General features: G+C 41.4%; 1 pseudogene; it reads right to left on the bottom strand.

Moving 5' to 3' along the window:
• Window positions 1-435: 435 nt before the first annotated feature.
• On the bottom strand, window positions 436-1058 carry LOC148777042 (chromobox protein homolog 1 pseudogene; annotated as a pseudogene).
• Window positions 1059-12068: the final 11010 nt, after the last annotated feature.

Genomic DNA, 12068 nt, shown 5'->3' with positions numbered 1-12068 from the left:
TGTTTCACAGTTTCTTCAGATTTTAGCAAAAATGATCTTAACTCCAGTCTCCCTTCTTTCCCACCCCATCCCACCTACCCTACACAATACACCAGTAATAGCCAAAAACAACTACACACATTCTATGCTGTGAAAAATGCAGTTAACCCTCTTGGGAAGAAGGCTGTGGGTTGTGGAGATGCTCTTTGAAGATATACAGTATCTGTTGCTTTCCCACATCCCACTCTACAAGTTTTGTCCATCATAGAAGACCCTTTGCTTTTCTTAGTGAAGTTCGGAATGGGTTGCCTTGAAACACTGATTCTTCTTCCTCTCTCCCAAGATGGGTGTGCAAACTGTACAGCAGGAAATGACTTTAAAGCACTTAGGCTGCTGTAGGGCACAGAAACTATACTGGCTCTTCAAAGCACATCTTCTTAAGCTGTCTTTATGGTGTCAAGACAAGTAGAACTCCTTCTCTCCCCACTTGAAACCCACAGTCAGATGTGACAGCCGCTGGTATTCAAGAGTTAATTCTTGTTTTCTTTTTTTGTCATCATCCTCTGAGGGATAGGAATGCATATCAGCATTTCCTCATAGAAGGATATGACAACCTGTGGGCACTTGACATTGGCTTCCTTGGCAGGGACCAGGTCAGCCTCATCAGAGTTTTTCCATTTCATCAGGAACATGAGTTCTCCACTGGAGTCTGTAGCTCCAATAATCCACTCAGGTTCCAAACCCCAGGCAAAGCCTTGTGGCTTTTCTGATTCTTTTCTTCTTCTTTGGTTTGCTCTCCTCCCCCATATTGGCTGAATCAGAATCAGCTTTGCACTTGCCTCCATCTGATTTACCTGTCTCAGGTGCTGCTTTTCTGTGACTGCAGAAACTCAGCCGTGCGGTCAGGGCAGTCAGGTTATCTCCCGGCTCCCATGTGTTGTCCTCATTGAGACCCCCTTCCACTTTAGGAGATACTCCACTTGGCCCTTTACCACTTGCTGGTCTAGAACTTTTTCCACCACATATTCCTCTTCCTCTAGCACCTCCTCTACTTTCTTCTTGTTTTGTTTTTTCCTCATGGTGCCTGCCAGCTTTCTGGTATAAAGGGTGACGGCTGCTCAGAGCAGCACCCACAAACCCGAGAGGAATCAGTGTGGCACTCCTGGCCAGGGAGTGGTGACTGTGATGGAACACTTAGAAGAGCTACCCTTTCTGCACAACACATTGTTGCTAACAGTAGGCACTATGGTGTACAGTCGATCTCTAGGACTTACTCTTCTTGCCCAACTGAAACTTGGTACCCTTGACCAATACTTCCCTGGTTCTCCCCTCTCCCCTGTTTTGAACGGTTCCTGGCATATAGTAAGTCCTCAATAATTATTTGTGAAAGAAACGGATGGATGTGTAGGTGGATGAATTTTTTTTTCTAATATTGCTGAAACTCTTCCTCATATGCAGAGACCCTAAATATCTTTCTCTTGAGGCTTCCATAACTTGAAAATGTCTACAAATTCCAGAAATTTTTCTTATTCTCAAAAGACAGATGGGGTAGCCAGACTTCTTTTGACACGAGGGGGTCATCCCTACATTGTTCCAACTCTTTCTTTCTTGCTGCCTGAATGCGTCACTGGAAAACCTGTGTTCTGCACAGTCCTAAGAGACTGGTTCACTTGAGAGGACCATAGGGGTTCTCTAGGGAGGACACCCCACTCCTTCAGGACCAGGGTGAGTGCATGTGTGTATGCATGTACGGAACTGAACCTCTCCGTAGGCTCATTAGCATAACCACAAATGCAAAAACAAAACCAAAAAATTCGTTCAGCCCTACTGAAGTGCAATATGACAATATCAATTCTTAAATCCTCTTTAGAGAAAATTATTCCAAGCCATCACCAACTCAGTGGACATAAGTTTGAGTAAACTCTGGGAGTTGGTGATGGACAGGGAGGCCTGGTGTGCTGCAGTCCATGGGGTCACAAAGAGTCGGACACGACAGAGCGACTGAACTGAACTGAGCTGAACTGATTCCAAGCCTAGCCCATTCTTCAAATCAAAATTGAATTCTTCTTTTTATGCCTATAATCTGAGGTTGGTTTAAAACAGAGTTAAGTCTTTGGGGATGAAATTAGATGATTTCTTTCTCCCGAAGGGTAAGGGCACTTAGGAGAAAAGTCTTCAAGAGCACCTTCAAATTTTTGCCTTGGGAAGGACCAGTGAAAAAGTCCTAAACAGCAAAAGTATATGGTGCTTCTCAGCCTATAAAAATAATGTTCCTTTGGGGAAAACAAAACAAAAAATCCCACCACCATTTCTTTCTCAATGATGCTGATATGCTTTGGGGGAATCATATTCCTTTTAAGAGGAGCTTCATTTACTCTGGATCTTCCTCAACCAAGGTGATTGTCTTGAGCTTTACTCTTAGGAAAGCTAAGACAATCCTTTCATTTTCTAAATACAGTGAATTAACTTATGGCAGAGATTAATTTAACACTAGTGATAAAGCTTGGATTGGTTGCTTGCTTTCTCTAAGAAGAATCCCCATAACATTTTAAAGAATAAGATATAAAGAGTTTTGCTCAGTGCTTGGCACATAGAAAGGATTCAGTAAGTATTAACTACTGTTATTATTGCTGTTATTGCTGCTACAACTAGTATTGTTATTAGTGGTGGTGGTCATTGACCTGGCATCCAGTCCTAGTGGTAAGTATTTATTATGAGAAAGAAGTGGAGTTTAGTGACATACAACACATGTAAAATGCTTAATATAGTCTTTGACACAAAGCAAGAATTTAGTAAATTTAAACGAATTTAGAAAATGTGAATGTCTAAGGGTAGATTTGGCTGCTAAAATAGAGACCAAAATTTAATGGCTTAAAGAAATATAAATTTATTTTTCACTCATGTTACAGTACCAGGTGAGTGTTCCAAGTGTTAAAGAAAAGTTTTCAGGCAATTTAGCTGTGAGCATGTATCAAAATTTTATTACGATTAGGCACAGAAGGGAAATGAACCCTAGAAAGGCCACTTCCCAAATTTACTATTGATAGGGACATTTGATAGGAAGAGAGTTCAGTTAGATAATCATTGTTAGACTAGACACAGAAAGAAAAGAAAGTCTGGTTAAAGGTCACTAGACACTTGATTGACAGCTGGCGACTTAGTGTGTGGGTAATTGGGCATGTGGGTAATTGGTTTCTTAGAGCAAACCTTAATCCCATTAAAGTTCACAGAAAATTGCTTAAGCATTTTATCAGGAATGCTAACTTCTCAGAAAGAGGTTATGAGCAAAATGGTTTTGCCTTTCAGACCAGGTCTCTTATGGGTGGGACCATGGGCCACTCTGCCCGCTCTCATCATTCAGGTACTCTGGTTGATGGTAGCTCTGCCATTTTCAGTATATGGCTTTAATGCTATTCTGGTCATTGTCAACAGCCAGTGAGAAAGAGGAAAAGAACAGAGATTTCTTCCTAAGAAATCTTGCCTAAGGAAATGAGCCAGAGGTGGAAGCAGAATTTTTGTTCCCACATCATTGAGAGCTTAGTTACATGATCACCAAGCCCCCAAGAGGGTTGAGAAGTGCAGTCTGGACATCTAGATCCTGGCTGCAGGACTTTTACTAGGGGGACAAAATAGAGTTTGGGGACAGTAGTGGTTTCTGCCACAGTGAGGATGTGCTCAGCCTTTCTGCACCTACTGCCTCTGAAGCAGTAGCTGGCAAACTATGGCCTGCAGGCTAAATCCCACCCATAGCTGTTTGTATAAATAAAATTATGTTGGAAAGCCATGCTCATTCATTTATGCAATGTGTATGGCTGATTTCACACTACACTAAAGGGTTGAGTAATTGAGACAGAGACCCTATGCACCAAAGCTTAAAATATTTATTTTTGGCTTTTTTAGGGAAAAAAAAATTGCTCACCCTTATTCTAGAGAGGGTTCTGAATTACCCATAAAAGTGGACTTGATGGATCAAAGGAAATGTGCGTTGAAAATTTGAGTAGATATTCCCCTTCTTACCTGCACTAGCAGTGTATGGGATTGTCTGTTACCCGGTCAACACAGTAATATCAGAATTTTTCCATGTGGCCAGTTTGATAGGTGAAAATGGTATTTTGCTGTAGTTTTCATTGTACTTACCTTATTAGTAGTTAGGTTTGGTATAAGGGAGCATGTATAACAAAATATATACGGTATTTGGTCTTTGGCCCTCATTGTTGTTCAGTTGCCAGTCATGTCTGACTCTTTGCAGCCCCAGGGGTTGTAGCGTGTTGGTCTTCCCTATCCCTCACCGTCTCCCACAGTTTGCCCAAGTTGATGTCCATAGAATCGGCAATGTCACCCAAACATCTCATCCTCTGTCACCCTCTTCTCCTTCTGCCTTCAGTCTTTCCCAGAATCAGAGTCTTTTCCAATGAGTCAGATGTATGTGGCCAGAGTATTGGAGCTTCACCTTCAGCATCAGTCTTTGCAAAGTGTATTCAGACTCTCACTCAAGAGTCTTCTCCAGAACCACAGTTCACAACCATTAGTTCTTCGGTGCTCTGCCTTCTTTATTGTCCAGCTCTCACATCTGTACATGACTACTGGAAAGACCATAGCCTTGACTATACAGACCTTTGTTGGCAAAGTGATGTCTTTGCTTTTTAACACACTGTCTAGGTTTGTCATAGCTTCCCTGTCAAGAAACAATTGTCTTCTAATTTCATGGCTGCAGTTGCCATCTGCAGTGATTTTGGAGCCCAAGAAGAGGAAATCTGTCACTGCTTCCATCTTTTCCCCTTCTATTTGCCATGAAGTGATGGGGCCAGATACCATGATCTTAGTTTTATTAATATTGAGCTTTAAGTTGGCTTTTTCACTTTCCTCCTTTACCCTCATCAAGAGGCTCTTTAGTTCCTCTTTACTACCGACACAAAACTTTTAAAACTGATGGAATTTCCAGAGTGATAGGAAGTGTCTTGATATTCATAACAAAATCCTTTCAGTCACACCTGAGTTTGTATTAATGAAGTGACTTTGGGAAAATCCATAAGGAAGGGGCTGGTTGCCAGGGGAATCAACCAGAATTAGAGAACTGGAACTTTCAATCTCTTCCACCCTCCCCCTATGCCCTCGGAGAGGAGAGGGCCATGAGATTGAATCAATTAATCATGCCTACATAATGAAGCTTCAGTAAAATTAAAAGAATGGTGTCTGGAGAGCTTCTGGATTGGTGAACATAGGGAGGTGATGGGTGGGATAGCATAGAAGCTTCACATCCCTTTCGCCATTTCTTGTCCTATGCATCTTCCATCTGGCTGTTCCTGAGTTAAGTATTTTTTTTAATAATAGACTGGTAATCTAGTAAGTAAATAATTTTGCTGAATTTTGTGAGCTTATCTAGTAAACTAATAGAACTGAAGGAGGGACTCTTGAAAATCTCTGATTTATAGCCAGTGGCTCAAGTGACATTAGCATCTCAAATGATAAAGTGGTGTCTGAAGTCCTGTAAGATGGAGCCCTTAACCTGTGGAATTTGACACTAACTCAGGACTTCCCTGGTGGCTCAGGCAGTAAAGAATCTACCTATAATGCAGGAGACCTGGGTTTGATCCATGGGTTGGGAAGATCCCCTGGAGAAGGGAAAGGCAACCTACTCCAGTATTCTTGCCCGGAGAATTACATGGACAGAGGAGCCTAGTGGGCTACAGTCCATGGGGCTACAAAGAGTTGGACACGACTGAATGACTAGTGTGTGCACACGTGCGTGCGTGCACACACACACACAGACACAAACACACACTAGGTAGATAGTGTCAGAAATGAGTCCATATTGTAAGACACTAAGCTGGGGTAGAAGAATTGCTTTCCAAACTCAAATGTTTGGGAAAACTCACACATTTGATGTTGTAAGTGTGGGTATAGTAGAGTAGTGTGAGAGTCATACAAGAGAGTCATATAGGAGTGTGTTTTTCTTTTAGACTAATCATGATTGTAACTAATCATGTTTTAAGAATATTTGCACTTTCTTTTCTGTGGACTATCTACGTGTCTTTGGCACATCTACTGGCAAATATTGGGTTGTTAATTTTGTGTAATAATCTCTAGGGGCTTTTTATATCTAGGGAACGAAGCCATTTATGGTACAAATTGCAAAAATCTACCTCATTTAAGAATTTTTTAAATTTCAATTTAATTTTATTATTATTATTACTTTTGACTGCTCATGGGCTCTTCATTGCTATGCATAGGCTTTCTCTAGTTGAGGTGCACAGGGGGTACTCTCTAGTTGTGGTGTGAGTGCTTCCAGTGGTAGTGGGTTCTCTTGTTATGGAGCAGAGACATCTAGGACACATGAGCTTCAGTAACTGTGGCTCACAGACTCCAGAATGCGGGCTCGGTAGTTGTGGCACACAGGCTTACTTGCTCTGCAGCATGTTGGATCTTAGTTCCCACCAGGGATTGAATCCATCTCCTCTGCATTGGCAGGTAGATTCTTAACCACTGGACCACCAGGCAAGTCTCTTCCCCATTTTTTAAAAACATTTTTATTTATTTTTAAATTTTTGGCTGTGCTGGATCTTCATTGCTTTGCATGGGCTTTCTTTGGTTGTAGCGAGAGGGGGCTACTCTTTGTTGCCATGCGCAGGTTTATCACTGTGGTGGCTTCTCCTGTGGAGCACAAGTTCTCGGTGCGCAGGCTTCAGTAGTTGTGGCATGCAGGCTTGTAGTGTGGCTTGTGTGCTCTAGAGTGTGGGCTCAGTGGTTGTGGTGCGTGGGCTTAGTTGCTCTGCAGCATGTAGAATCTTCCTGGACCAGGGACCGAACCTGTGTCCCCTGCATTGGCAGGCAGGTTCTTATCCACTGCACCACCAGGGAAGTCTTCCACCCCATTTTTAAATGTATTCCTTTTACTTTGCTTATGGAAATTTTTGCCATGCAAATTTTTAAATTTTTTATTTTAAAAATAGTCAAATTGATCAATCTTCTGTTTCATGACTCTGACTTATATATTATGCTTAGAAGGCTTTCCCATATCAAGACTGTACAAAAATTTCTTCTGTTTTTTTCCTAATAATTTTGTGGTTTTCAGTTTTTATATTTAAATGTTCACTTCATCTGTAATGTATTTAGTTTTAAGATTAGAGGAATGGATTCAATTTTTTTCTAACTGGCTATCCATTCTATGAACACCATAGCTTTAATAATGCATCTTTATCATATATTAATTTCCTGCATGTTTTTGGGTCTTCCTGGGATATTTCATGTATATTTATGGGCTAGTATTATGTTGCTTTAATCAATGTACCTTTATATCACATTTTAATATCTGGGAGGGCTAATTTACCGTCATTATTTTTTTTAATGAGATCTTTTTTCTGGCTAGTTTTATTTGTTTATTTTTCTGTATAAAATAGTTAAAAAATACTGCTGATAATTTTTATTTGGATTGCATTAAATTTATTACATTAACTTGCCATAGTTGTTATCTTTATGATGCTGATGTTAGTTCTAAAGATGGACCTAGTGTACCTGTCCATTTGAAGAACTTGGTTTGTTTTTAAATTCCCTTTTTGGTTATTGACTGAGTTTTTCTGACTATGACTATGATATATTTCTGAGACTGACCACCTTGTTCATTCCCTAAATTGGCTTAAGTTATTGTTTTTATTTCTGGATTACAACCTGCTCCACAAGTACAGCAGATCTAGGAGTGAACCAGTTGTGTAATGATATTCACAGAGCAAACACATCTTGCTATAGGAAATGAAAAATTTGTGAATTTTGCCTTGCCATTCTTAAGTGTTTGTGGTGATTCATAGAATAGGATAAGGAGACCATGACACTGAGGGATCACATTATCTTAAGAAAGTGTTGGTTTGAACTCTTAAATCTGGAAAACCTTTTTCACAGGTTGAGCTTTGAAGAAGCATGCCCTGGTCTAGGATGTGTGACTCTCAGAGGAACAGGCAGTAGAGTAGAGAAGGGAGACTAGGGAGGGAGGAAGCCAGTGTAGAGTGTTGTCACTGAGCAGCTCATCTCTGCGGGCTGCCCTGGCTCAGTCATACTCTGGACCGCTGGGAAAGGGTAGAACGCACCTCAGGATTGTGAGACCTAAAAACCAGAGCATCTGGGGTATTTCCCGACTCCGACTTGTCATTGATTGAATGCTGCTTCTGGTGCCATCAGCTCCCAGGCACCTCTGGCTTGCCTTGAGTGTATGTCTATGACCACCAAAGTCCCAGGCAGAGAGTCACAGATGCTGGTGGATGGGAGTGGTCAGCCTTCACCGAAACAGTGAGGCAGAGACTCTGATAAAACTATCTTGCTGCTGCTGCTGCTAAGTCACTTCAGTCATGTCTGACTCTGTGCGATCCCATAGACGGCAGCCCACCAGGCTCCCCCGTCCCTGGGATTCTCCAGGCAAGAACACTGGAGTGAGCTGCCATTTCCTTCTCCAATGCATGAAAGGGAAAGGGGAAAGTGAAGTCACTCAGTTGTGTCCGACTCTTAGCGACCGCATGGACTGCAGCCTACTAAACTCCTCGTTCCAGGCAAGAGTACTGGAGTGGGTTGCCAGTGCCTTCTCCGATAAAACTGTCTTAGAAAGACTTAAATTTCTGCATCCGTAGACACCAGTTGCCTTCACCTGTTGGGAGAGGATTAGAGCAGTTGATATTTGGGTTGTTTGTACCATCTACACTGCTTTCTTAGGAAATTTTGCCATCACCCTCTCCTCAGTTGGCATGTCTATGTTTTATGTCTTGGCACTCACTGTTCATTCTCATTCCTACCACACTGATTGGACAAGAGTCAAAGTGAGCATTGTTATGGGCTTGCCAATAACCTATGACTTGTTATTGGAGTTTGTCCCAGATAAAACAAGCAGGGCAAATCCAATTCCTCTTTTGGGGATTTGGAGTTGAGAAACAAAGAATCAGTTTCCAGTTAGCACTAGGAACTAGAATTAAACTATTAATGTATGAAGAGAGAAACATGATCGGTATGTTCAAGCAGAAATCATGCACAAGCTAGTTTCTAGAGAGGGGAATATGGAGAAAGAAGAGAAAAAGAGAGAGAGGCAGATAGTGTGTGTTAAGAGGTCAAACCCCAAAGGTGCCTTGTTTCTTGCTTTTGAGTCCTGGCTGTTCACATTCTCCTGCCTTCCCATAATGCATTTCTTTATCCTTGCAATAGCTACCTTCACTTTTTTCTAGTGTTGTTATGAGCCAGTTACCATTAATTGTCTTGACCAAAAACACTTTGGCAGAAAATTGGAGAATGATCCCCTATAAGTGATTCCTGTGTTCCATTTCTGTGGTTCTTTCTCCCTCCACTGTGTCTGGAGGCAGCTAACCTGCTAGTCCTCTCCCTGTGGCTGTTGCCAGCTGCTGTGAAAGGCTCCAAGAAAATAAAATCTAGAGAAAATGCTAGTCATTAGGTGGTATAGACTTGTCCTTCCCAGAATAGGCAGTGAAAACATCATATAGCTTACTCTATTCAGAAGCTAAATTTTTATCCTCTCAAGAAAAGAGGAAACCTGACTAATTCCTTTATAGTTGTAACCCTCTGCTTTATAAATGGGTCCTGACAGCAGGGAGGTTAAAGGGAAAAAGTTTTAGCAAATTTCCTTCAAGAAACTAAATGAGATCCTTTCACATGTGTTTTTACTGACTTAAGCTTCTTTGAAGAACAGCTTCATCTACTATCCAGAGAAGAAGCTGAGACTTATCAAGTAAAAACAGGCAAAAACAAACCAGGAGGCCTAACTCAAGCCATTTGTACTAAACAAATACGACCCACAGTCAAGTAGCATTAAATACAACTCTAACAACACACATAACAGATATTCACTGGACACTTATGTTCTGGCTTTGTGCTAGGGGCTTGCAGCATGGAAGTGAGTAAGACAGATATATTCCTGCACTTAAGAGTCTGACATACAGTGTAGATCCATGTACTGTATACATTAGTTCAGTTCAGTCACTCAGTCATGTCTGACTTTTTGCAACCCCATGAACTGCAGCAGCCAGGCTTCCTTGTTCATCACCAACTCCCAGAGCTTGCTCAAACTCATGTCATCGAGTTGGTGATGCCACCCAACCGTCTCATCCTGTGTCGTCCCCTTCTCCTCCTGCCTTCAATTTTTCCCAGTATCAGGGTCTTTTTTAATGAGTCAGTCCTTTGCATCAGGTGGCCAAAGTATTGGAGCTTCAGCTTCAGCATCACAGTCCTTGCAATGAATATTCAGGACTGATTTCCTTTAGGATTGACTGGTTTGATCTCCTTGCAGTCCAAGGGACTCTCAAGAGTGTTCTCCAATGCCACAGTTCAAAAAAGCATTGATTCTTTGGTGCTCAGCTTTCTTTATGGTCCAGCTCTCACATTAACACATGACTACTGGAAAAACCATAGCTTTGACTAGATGGACCTTTGTTGGCAAAGGAATGTCTCTGCTTTTAAATCTACTGTCTAGGTTTGTTGTAGCTTTTTTTCCAAGGAGCAGGCATCTTTTAAATTTCATGGCTGCAGTCACCCACCATCTGCAGTGATTTTGGAGCCCAAGAAAATAAAGCCTGTCACTGTTTCCCCATCTATTTTCCATGAAGTGATGGGACCAGATGCCTTGATCTTAGTTTTTTGAATGTAGAGTTTTAAACAAACTTTTTCACTCCCCTCTTTCTCCTTCATCAAGTCTCTTCAGTTCTTCTTCACTTTCTGCCATAAGGGTGGTGTCATCTGAATATCTGAAGTTATTAATTTTTCTCCCAGAAATCTTGATTCCAGCTTGTGCTTCATCCAGCCTGGCATTTCGCATGATGTACTCTGCATATAAGTTAAATAAGCAGGGTGACAATATACAGCCTTGACATACTCCTTTCCCGATTTGGAACCAGTCTGTTGTTCCACATCTGGTTCTAACTGTTGCTTGTTGACCTACCTACAGAATTCTCAGGAGGCAGGTAGAGTGGTCTTGTATTCCCATCTCTTTAAGAATTTCTCACAGTTTATTGTGATCCACACAGTCAAAGGCTTTTGGCGTAGTCAATAAAACAGAAGTAGACGTTTTTCTGGAACTCTCTTGCTTTTTTGATGATCCAATGGATGTTGGTAATTTGATCTCTGGTTCCTCTGCCTTTTCTAGTCCAGCTTGAACATCTAGAATTTCTCGGTTCATGTACTGTTGAAACCTTGCTTGGAGAATTTTGAGCATTACTTTGCTAGCGTGTGAGATGAGTGCCATTCTGCAGTAGTTTGAACATTCTTTGGCATTGCCTTTCTTTGGGATTGGAGTGAAAACTGACTTATTCTGTATACCTTTTCTTGTATACAAGAAGTTGGGGTTTGAAGAGGCAGAGGAACGAGAGATAAATTTGCCAACATTCATTGGATCATGGAGAAAGCAAGGGAATTCAATAAAAACACTGTTTCATTGACTATGCTAAAGCCTTTGACTGTGTGGCTTACAACACACTGTGGAAAATTTGTAAAGAGATGGGAGTACCAGACCACCTTACCTGTCTCTTGAGAAACCTGTATGTAGGTCAAGAAGTGACAGTTACAGTTGGACATGAAACAATTGACTGGTTCCAAATTAAGAAAGGAGTATGACTCCAGTGTTCTTGCCTGGAGAATCCCAGGGACAGGGGAGCCTGGTGGGCTGCCATCTCTGGGGTCGCACAGAGTTGGACACGACTGAAGCGACTTAGCAGAAGCAGCAGCAGCACGACAAGGCTGTATATTGTCACACTGCTTGTTTAACTTATATGCAGAGTACATCATGCAAGATGCCAGGCTGGAAGAATCACAAGCTACAATCAAGATTGCTGGGAAAAATATCAGTAACCTCAAATATGCAGAAATACTACTCTAATTGTAGAAAATAAAGAGAAACTAAAGCAACTCTTGCTGAGGGTGAAAGAGGAGAGTGAAAAAACTGGTTTGAAACTCAGCATTCAAAAAAATAAAATCATGGCATCAAGTCCCATCACTTCATGGCAAATTGAAAGGGAAAAATTAGAAGCAGTGACAGATTTTCTTTTCTTGGACTCCAATATCACTGAGGATGGTGACTGCAGCCATGAAATTAAAAGATGCTTGCTTCTTGG

Source organism: Moschus berezovskii, chromosome 8, assembly GCF_049115385.1.
Source record: "Moschus berezovskii isolate FMDL1 chromosome 8, NW_MosBer_1.0, whole genome shotgun sequence".
Classification (NCBI taxonomy): domain Eukaryota; kingdom Metazoa; phylum Chordata; class Mammalia; order Artiodactyla; family Moschidae; genus Moschus; species Moschus berezovskii.
Note: the sequence above shows the minus strand (reverse complement) of the source record. Positions and strands in the feature narration are given on the sequence as shown.